The 8,752-nt window shown below is 36.9% G+C and overlaps 1 long non-coding RNA gene across 1 annotated transcript; it reads left to right on the forward strand.

Moving 5' to 3' along the window:
* The first annotated feature begins 253 nt into the window (after nucleotides 1–253).
* LOC309844135 lies at nucleotides 254–3,338 on the forward strand. The gene is made up of 2 exons (XR_014300516.1): nucleotides 254–1,107; nucleotides 1,724–3,338. It is a non-coding gene; the product is annotated as an uncharacterized lncRNA (long non-coding RNA).
* Nucleotides 3,339–8,752: the final 5,414 nt, after the last annotated feature.

Here is an 8,752-nt window from a genome sequence, read left to right on the forward strand (position 1 = left end):
TAATAAACCACCATTTTGCACCAAAGATGTCTCAAGAATTCTTTCTTGGTCATCGGCTCCGGACCTCAGCCCACCAAACCTCACCTAGGTTCTAGAACTTCATCAAAACCTCACTTTCTATAGAGAACGGTGGACAGAGGCCCTAAGGGCGGGGAAGCGGAGCGAAGCCCCGTTCGCGACGGGTGGAACGGTTAAAGGCCACAGGCGGTTGGTCTTCCTTCCGCCTGACGTTGATGTTGGAAGGTTTGAAATGGGAGTATTACGGCCAATCTGGCCAATAGGAAGACCACCCTTCGGGAAGATGTACTGGCCCTTTTTGGAAGGCCTGTGTATATACTATGAAAAAGCTGCTCTCAACTTGCCCCCCAACCTTTCAAAAGAAAACTTTTTTGTCACATCTAGGCCTTCTAGATGTCAAGAGGTTGCTGACATATGATAAAGTAGGATTAGAAAAATCACACGTCTTGTAAATGCCTATTTGTTTTTTTAAAAAAATCATAGAAATGTCTTTTGAAAATGACTTTGAAATGGAATGGCGAGACCACCTCTAGAAGGGACATCAGGAGCGCCTCGCGTCCACGGTTGTTCAGTGGGTAAGAGGACATGAAGTAGACGACCTTGAGGAGGAAGAAAGGAAGGCTCGGTGCCAGACTGGTCATATTTAGAAGACATTTTCATATGACAACCATTGTTTTGTGTGTGCATTTTATCCCCCAGCTACTGTATATATAGTTGACAATGCTAGGTACATTTTTGAAATATCTAGTCTTTCTAGATGTTCTGAAGTGCCTGATAACGTGTTAAACATACAGGTAGTAAAAAGACATTCTTGTAAATACCTTTCTGTTAACATTCATATGGAATGCTGTCTAATTTAGGGGGAATGGCCGAACCACCTCTTTGAATAGTACACATTGTGTTTGTGCACGGGTGCAGAGGGGGTGGGAGAAGGAAGTAGAGAGCTCTGCCAGTGTGTTTATAGTGAGGGAAGGTGAACCATTGTCCTTTATGTTCCTGCATTTTGGTTTACTTAGCTGTGTATATAGTGTACATACTGGACAAATGAGTCCTAATTTTCAACATCTAGTCTTTCTAGATGTTAAAGAGGTTGCCAGTGTATGACAAAAATAGAGTTAGTAAACGAATACATGGTGTACATTTTGTGTTAAAATTCCTAGAAAGATCGTCTTCTGAAAATGTGAGCATTATAGCCCACTGGGTTGGTGGAGAAAGGAGAGACGAGAATGGTTAGTCTTAGGCTAGAATGTTCACATTTTGAAGACACTTTCAGATTATAACTGTTACATGTGTGCAGTTTATTCAAGACTTCTGTGTATATAGTGGACAAATTATGTCCTTATTTAAAACATCTAGTTTGTCTAGATGTTTAGAAGTGCCCAACGTATGTTAAATGTAGAGGTAGTAAAATACCGCTTTGTAAATATCTTTTTGCTTAAAATTCATAGGAAATAAACCGTCTTGGTGGTGGAATTGTTTAACCACCTCTGAGCAGTATTCTATCATGTATCTTTGTTCTGTTGCTTGAAGGAGGTGGAAGGGAAAGAATTGCAAAAGGTAATATGTTAGCGTGTTTGTGCTTGGACATTTTCAGACAAAACCATTTTTTGTATGTTTTGTGCATTTTGTTTTGCTGTGTATATAGTGTATATAATGGACAAATGAGTCCTAGTTTTGCAACATCTAGTCTATAGATGTTGAAGAGGTTGCCAATGTATGACAAAAGTAGTTAGTAAACAAATACATTGTGTACACTTTGTGTTTAAAATCAGGAAAGACTATTCTGAAAACTAGAGGAAGCGAAATTGTTAAAATCCCATCTAAGCATTACAGATGCTTCTACTTTCCACTATGTTGATAGAAATGAGAAGAGGAAAGATTCTAAGCCAGAATATTCTTTCACTGCTACTATGTATGTAGTGGGCAAATTTTAAATAAATCCTTACTTGAAACATCTAGTCATCTGGATGTTTGAAAGTGAACAACATGTTAGGAGTAGAGTAGCAACACCCTTTATTGTTAATTTACAGGAATGTTTGTATTTTGGGAATGGAGTTGTTAAACTTGATGTCTTGGAGAGTATGCTGACTGTTCACTGGGTTCACTAGGGGATGGGGACGGGGGCAGGGAAGGAAGTGAGGAGCAAAGGGTTCTGTGCCCATGAGTCTTTAAAGTTTTGTATGTGCATTTTAGTTAATGTGTGTCAAAGGATAAACAAGTCCTAATACCCAAACTATATTAAAAGTCGAGGTAGTAAAATACTCCCTTTATGAATGCCCTTTTGTTAGTTTTTAAGAAGGACTGTTCTGGGAGTGTCTGTCAGTCACCTCTTAGAGCTAGACGTAGTCAGTCCTATGCTTGGTCATTAAAATGGTGGAGGGAGCAGAGGAGGGGTGAAGCGAAGGGCTTTTTGCTAGTTATTTCCACATATAGAAGACCATTTTCGGTTATAACCATAGGTCTGGATGTGCATTTTGATGAAGTACCTGTGTTTGTTGTGGACAAGTGTCATTATTTTATAACATCTAAGCTTTTTGGATGTCCTGAGGTGACAATGTATGATAAAATGTACAGCTAGTGAATCAACCAATTTATAAGTTTTTGTTATCATTGATAGGAAAGAAGCATCTTGGACATGGAATTGTTACGCTCTTCTCAGAAATGTGAGGACTTACTAGGTTGGCCGCAGAGGGGCAGGAGGAAGGATAGAGGGAGAGCTGTATGCGGATGCATTCATACTACATTGTAATAACTGTTAATGTGTGTGCGTCTCTTTGGCTGTACTATAGGAATATATTAAGTGATTCAATGGAAACATAGCCCGTTGCTAATATTTGAATAGTATAGATTGGATAATGAATTCTTTTAGAAGCATTATACATTGTGTACTCTTACTTATGTCTGTTTTAATTGAACATTAAGGGAATGCAGTATTTTAATGGTAACCCTGCCAGTATCTTTATCTAGAGGCCTGTTGCCATTTTTGTCCTCTCTGAAATCTTTGTCGCCGAGAAAGGCGGGATTACACTTTTTTCTTTCAGATGGAGTTGGTGTAGTATATCTTGGTTATCGAAATACTCATAGTTTGGGGACTTTGAAATGGTAAATATTCATAGTGTGTAAAAAAGCATGATACATAACTACGATCTTAATTACATTAAAATGCTTACTTTTGTAGATACACACATGGGACCTAGAAGTCAAACTGTAAACTGCTTGTGATAATGGATGACTTTGTTCTTTGCTTCTTGTGTTTTTCAGTTTCCTTTTATGCACGTTAACTTTTAAAAAATAAATTTTTTAAAACCTAAAAAAAAAAATCTGAATACTATCAGTGATACATTTGTAAAAACTCTAGATTATTTTATATTCTTCTGGATGATGAGATTTGATTAGAAGATAGTTAACTAAACTTACAATTCAAACTCTGGTTTCCCTGTGGTAGGAAGAGGCTAAAATATCCACCTAGTTTTTTAAATGTCCAACTGCTCTGGGTTTTGTTTTGTTTTGTTTTGTTTTGTTTCATAAAACTTCCTCTCTTCATCTTCCTCCCCAGGTTCCCTCTATGTGGACATAGTTAAGCATCCAGCCAAGGATTGGGGTGCATTTTATGTGTACATTAGGACGTTCATGCTCTCTGTGTGGCTCCCTCCATTCTAAGAACTCTTCCACTACTTGCCATTGTTCTGCCAGCCTGAACTCTGCCCTTTCACATCTCATTCTAATCAGGCAGCATCTGTAGCTGGAGCTGCACACTAATCAAATGTGGGGTAGTGAGGGAGTTTCAAACCCAGTGTTGCCAACTGATAAGTCTCACTTATTTGTCCATGTTTGCTCTCTAGGACCTTCAAATGGTTGTATTTGTCAAATATTTGCCTACTTTCGATACTTATTATCTATCTATGGGAGAGTAGTCTAACCAAGCTACCCAGAACTTGGATTTCTCATGTGACTTTTGATTTTTTTCTATTTTCCACCCCTCTATGCTTGAGTTCCACCCCTCTCTGCTTTCCTTAAATGGAAGAACTGTCTTTCACTCAAGGGTATATGAGGCTTTCTTTCTTACTAGAGTCTCCAAACAAAATATTAAAATGTGGATCTAATAATAAAAATAGCTAAATTTACTGAGTCTAACCCATTCTTACCCCCAACATGTCAGAAAGTAACCTGATTTTATTCTTCATATCTACCAATCAGTGAGTAGTATGGAAACACAGTGAAAAAGCATGTATCTGTTTGTCCATCAATGCTGTGCTCTTCATAGCCATCTGTTACAACAGTTCAATTGTCCTTTCCATTTTCTGTTCCCAGTGGAGCCTACAGCAGGACCTATCCTTTCTGTTGAACCCAGAGACTATTCCTTAATATCTAGAATTTCTCTGGTCTTCATAAATGCTAAGCCACCATTTTCCATTTGAAAAAAAAAAATCATTTTTGGATTGGAAAACCTTTGAGAATATAATTCACCAGTATGCCTGATCCTAAAGTCATGCTTTTCTAAATTCTAGTCACTTCTACTTCAATCCAAAGTTGAAAGTTAGCATGCAGGAAATATTTTAAGAAAAAAGGTGCAAATAAGAATTGAAAACTAGAATTGGTTAGTGTGGGAGATTTAGAGCATAGAGCACTGAAATATATAAATAAGTATTCAATACATCAAATGCAGGTAATAAGATTTAAATTCTTAAGCAGTTTCTGGCCCATAATAGGTGTTCAATAATTATTTATTGAAATAATGAGCATTTATTTAAGTTAGTAAATGATAGAGTGTCTTTGCTCAAGCTGTTTGTGATTCACTTTAAAGATGGTTTTATTTAACTTGCCCGAGAAGAGAGGCTAAAAGTTTGCATCATGATTGCCCCCAATTCTAAGAAAAATATATATATTTTAGGATTTCTGTTTCTAGGTTAAAATGGCCTTGACAAGGCCCTTCCAGGCATACTACAAAAACTCTCTGTACATGTCAATTGCGACATTTCATACTGTTTAGTAATAATTTATAGAGTTGTCACCTCTGTCTGACTGTGAGTATCTAGAGGATGAAAGCAATGCACTCCTGATGTCAGAAGACCCCAGTAGTAATTATTGCTTGCCACACACAGCAGAGACTCAGAAAATGATAAATGGGTACGTGTGGGACTTTTTGTTCCTAAATGAATGGTTTGCTTAACATGTAAATTATCAGTAAGAGTGTTTTTAATGACATATTAATATGCCAAATTAGACTTCTATTGAGTTTATACAGTTGCAGCATTAATTTATTGGCTGCCTCCTAAGGACTAAGCATGGAGAAGGGCCAAAAGATGCAAAAATGAAAGCACTTACAGAGGAATAATGGGCCTCAGTTGCCTATTTGCCCATTAAGCAAAACATCACAGGAAGCGGGCTTCCATAAATTGGAATCTAGTTATAAGCTCTTTTAGATTAACATAATAGTTACAAATTTTTCATCCAAAAAGAGTCTCATTTCTACTTAAAATAAACAACTATGGATAAGCCCGTCACCAGATAATACCCTCTGGCCTAAAGTTTCTAAGAAAGACTGTTTTCCATACCTACTTTTAAGCCACAAGCTAACAGTATGTCGGGGGTTACTGCATTCCATATTCTGCCATATTCAATAATGCCAAAGCAGTTTTCAAAACAAAAGTTAGGGTTTTTTTAAATTCCAGTTAGTTAACATATAGCATAATAGTTTCAGGTGTTCAGTATAGTGATTCAACACTTCCATACACCACCTGGTGCTCATCATGACAAGTGCCCTCCTTAATCCCCATCACTTTTTCACCTTTTCCCCCACCAACATCCTCTCTGCAACTATCAGTTGGTTTATAGTTAATAGTTTGTTTCTTGGTTTGGCTCTCTCTCTCTCTCTCTCTTTTTTCCTTTGCTCATTTATTTTATTTCTTAAATTCCACATATGACTGAAATGTATGGTATTTATCTTTGATTGACTTACTTCATTTAGCATAATATACTCTAGCTCCAATCATGTCATTGCAAATGGGAAGATTTCAATTTTTTTATGAGTGAATAATATCCCTGTGTGTATGTGTGTGTGTGTGTGTGTGTGTGTGTGTGTGGTGTGTGTATACCACCTCTTCTTTATCCATTCATCAGTCATTGGACACTTGGGCTGTAGAAAATGTAGCATTGTAGATTGTGCTGCTATAAACATCAAGGTACATGTATCCTCTTGATTAGTACTTTTGTATTCTTTAAGTAAATGCCACATAGTGGAACTGCCGGATCATAAGGTAGTTTTGTTTTTTTTTTAATTTTTTGAAGAAACTCCATACTGTTCCAGAGTGGCTGCCCCAGCTTGCATTCTCACCAAAAATGCCAGAGTGTTCTTCTTTCTCCAAATCCTCACCAATACCTGTTGTTCCTTGTGTTGTTGATTTCAGCCATTCTGACTGGTGTGAGGTGGTATCTCATTGTGGTTTTGATTTGCACATCTCTGATGATGATTGATGTTGAACATCTTTCCATGTGTCTGTTGGCCATCTGTATGTCTTCTCTGAAAAAATATCTATTCATATCTTCTGCCCATTTTTTGATTGGTTTATTTGAGTTTGGGGTCTTTAATTTGGTAAGTTCTTTTTTTAAGAATAAAGAAATGAAGTCATGCTAAATTTAATTTTAGTTTATCCTTCTCCTAGTCTCTAATATTATTTTTCTATTTCATTTTTTGGAGTTCCTTATTAATTTTGGATATTAACTCTTTATCTTACTTGCAAATATCTTCTGCCATTCCTTAGATTGCCTTTAAGTTTTATGGATTTTTACAAACTGGAAGAAATAAATAAATTCCTAGAAACATACAAACTACCAAAATAAAAGTTGTAACATCTCAATTTTACCATTACATGAGCCAGATGGAGTAAAGCACATACAGTTACCACCGAGGAAAGAATTAGATGGCCGAAATTTGTTTCTGAAATTTGGTAAAAGAAAAATTGATTTATCTGATGAACAAAGATTGCCCAAGAGAACGTTCAGAGACTGACTTGCATAAAGAAACGGCCAGTTGCAGGGCACCTGGGTGGCTCACTTCATTAAGCATCTGACTCTTGATATTGGGCCAAGTCATGATCTCAGGGTTGGTAGATTGAGCCCCACATTGGGCCCTGCACTGAGCATGGAGCCTGCTTGGGGTTCTCTCTCTCCCTCTCCATTTGCCCCCACCCATGCACATGTTCACTTGTTTGTGCTCTCTCTTAAAAAATAAAACATAAAACAATGTAAGATAAAATAAAATAAATGGACAGTTGCTATGGTGGATAAGCCCCTCTTCTTTAGAAAGGGAAGAAGTAGCACCAATTTACTGAACTCAAAGAATAGACCATGCCCTCGATATTAGAGCACCTAACCAATGAAGTAAGGAAGCAATGTTAGAATCGGAAACTCTGGAGCAATGAAAAGTAGGCTACCCTTATATTGTCTAGAATCAAATACAACAGCAAAATGCAAAATAGCATGGTAACATCTGCCACATCCGTGCCATTGCCCTTGTTTCTTCTACCCTAGGTCTAGGTCCTTTGTCTCATCCAGACAATATTTATAACCTCTTAGTTCAGTTCCTTGTCAACCTTTCATCTTCCTCCTGTGAGTCTCCAAAGGTCCACCAAAGTGAAGGAATCATGCTGTTTTCATGCTCAAATTCTTCCAATAACTCCCTCAGAGAAAAATGTCCAAAACCAGCCTGGTATGTAACTCTCCTTATGACTTTTGTAAACTCTTTAAAAATAGCATTAATAACAAGAGTAACAACAACTATATTCTGTGCATACTGTTGGGACATTTTAATGGCCACATTTAAAAGTCTGTATCTCCTACTTCACTATGCTTCCAGCCCTTGCAGCACAGATGTGTTTTTCCTATCAACCATGTAAACAATATCACACAAAATGTCTAGCAGTCACTGGATTAATTAGGGGCCACCAAGTTCCAAGGCAATTTAAATGAGAATCTTAGCACTGCTGTGAAATCCAAGGCACTTGTTCACATTTAACAAGCTGTGCAGTGAAGGAAATGCAATAAAATTTGGCACCACAAGGGATGGAACAGAGGCTTTTTCTCACCCAAATGATCACTTGATGCAGTAAAACCAGAAAACTCTTACCTTTTTTTTTTTTTTTTCAAGACAAAGTAATGGGAGATTTGTTGTATTTTACCTTAATGTTAATTTTCTGACCCAAAATGACCGAATCACTTTTTAGGGCTAGGGCAATTGTTCAGTTGAATTTCATTATTCTGGGAAATGAAATTATTGTATCCAAAAATAAAACTTACTTTCCGCAAAAATAAGGAAATTAATCTAAAATGTATGGGTTAATCTAAAAGTACATTTTTAAAGATATAAAATGACAGCAATTCAAAACACTGGTAAAATGAAATGATGTAATTAAGCTATTTTTGGTTTTTTTTGAAAATGTTTTTCTACATATACTTGGATCATATTCCACAATTTTTTTTTTCGTGTTGCATTTACTTACACATCCCAAATGGAAAGAATCTATGTTCCTTCTTTCATTAACTCTATGAGCCAGCCCCAAACATTCACATGCCACATACCCATCTCCTATAAAAAGCAGCTAAAAAACGCCAGTTTGTGCTCAAAGTAATTTTTTCAGGAAATTCTTACTTGCCTGTAAGCCTGCTGCTGCAAACATGTTTGAACTATGATTTTGTTTACACTTACCCAAAATCTGGGATTAGGGGCTTTGGTATT

This window comes from Mustela nivalis (genome assembly GCF_964662115.1).
Source record: "Mustela nivalis genome assembly, chromosome: 11".
Lineage (NCBI taxonomy): Eukaryota > Metazoa > Chordata > Mammalia > Carnivora > Mustelidae > Mustela > Mustela nivalis.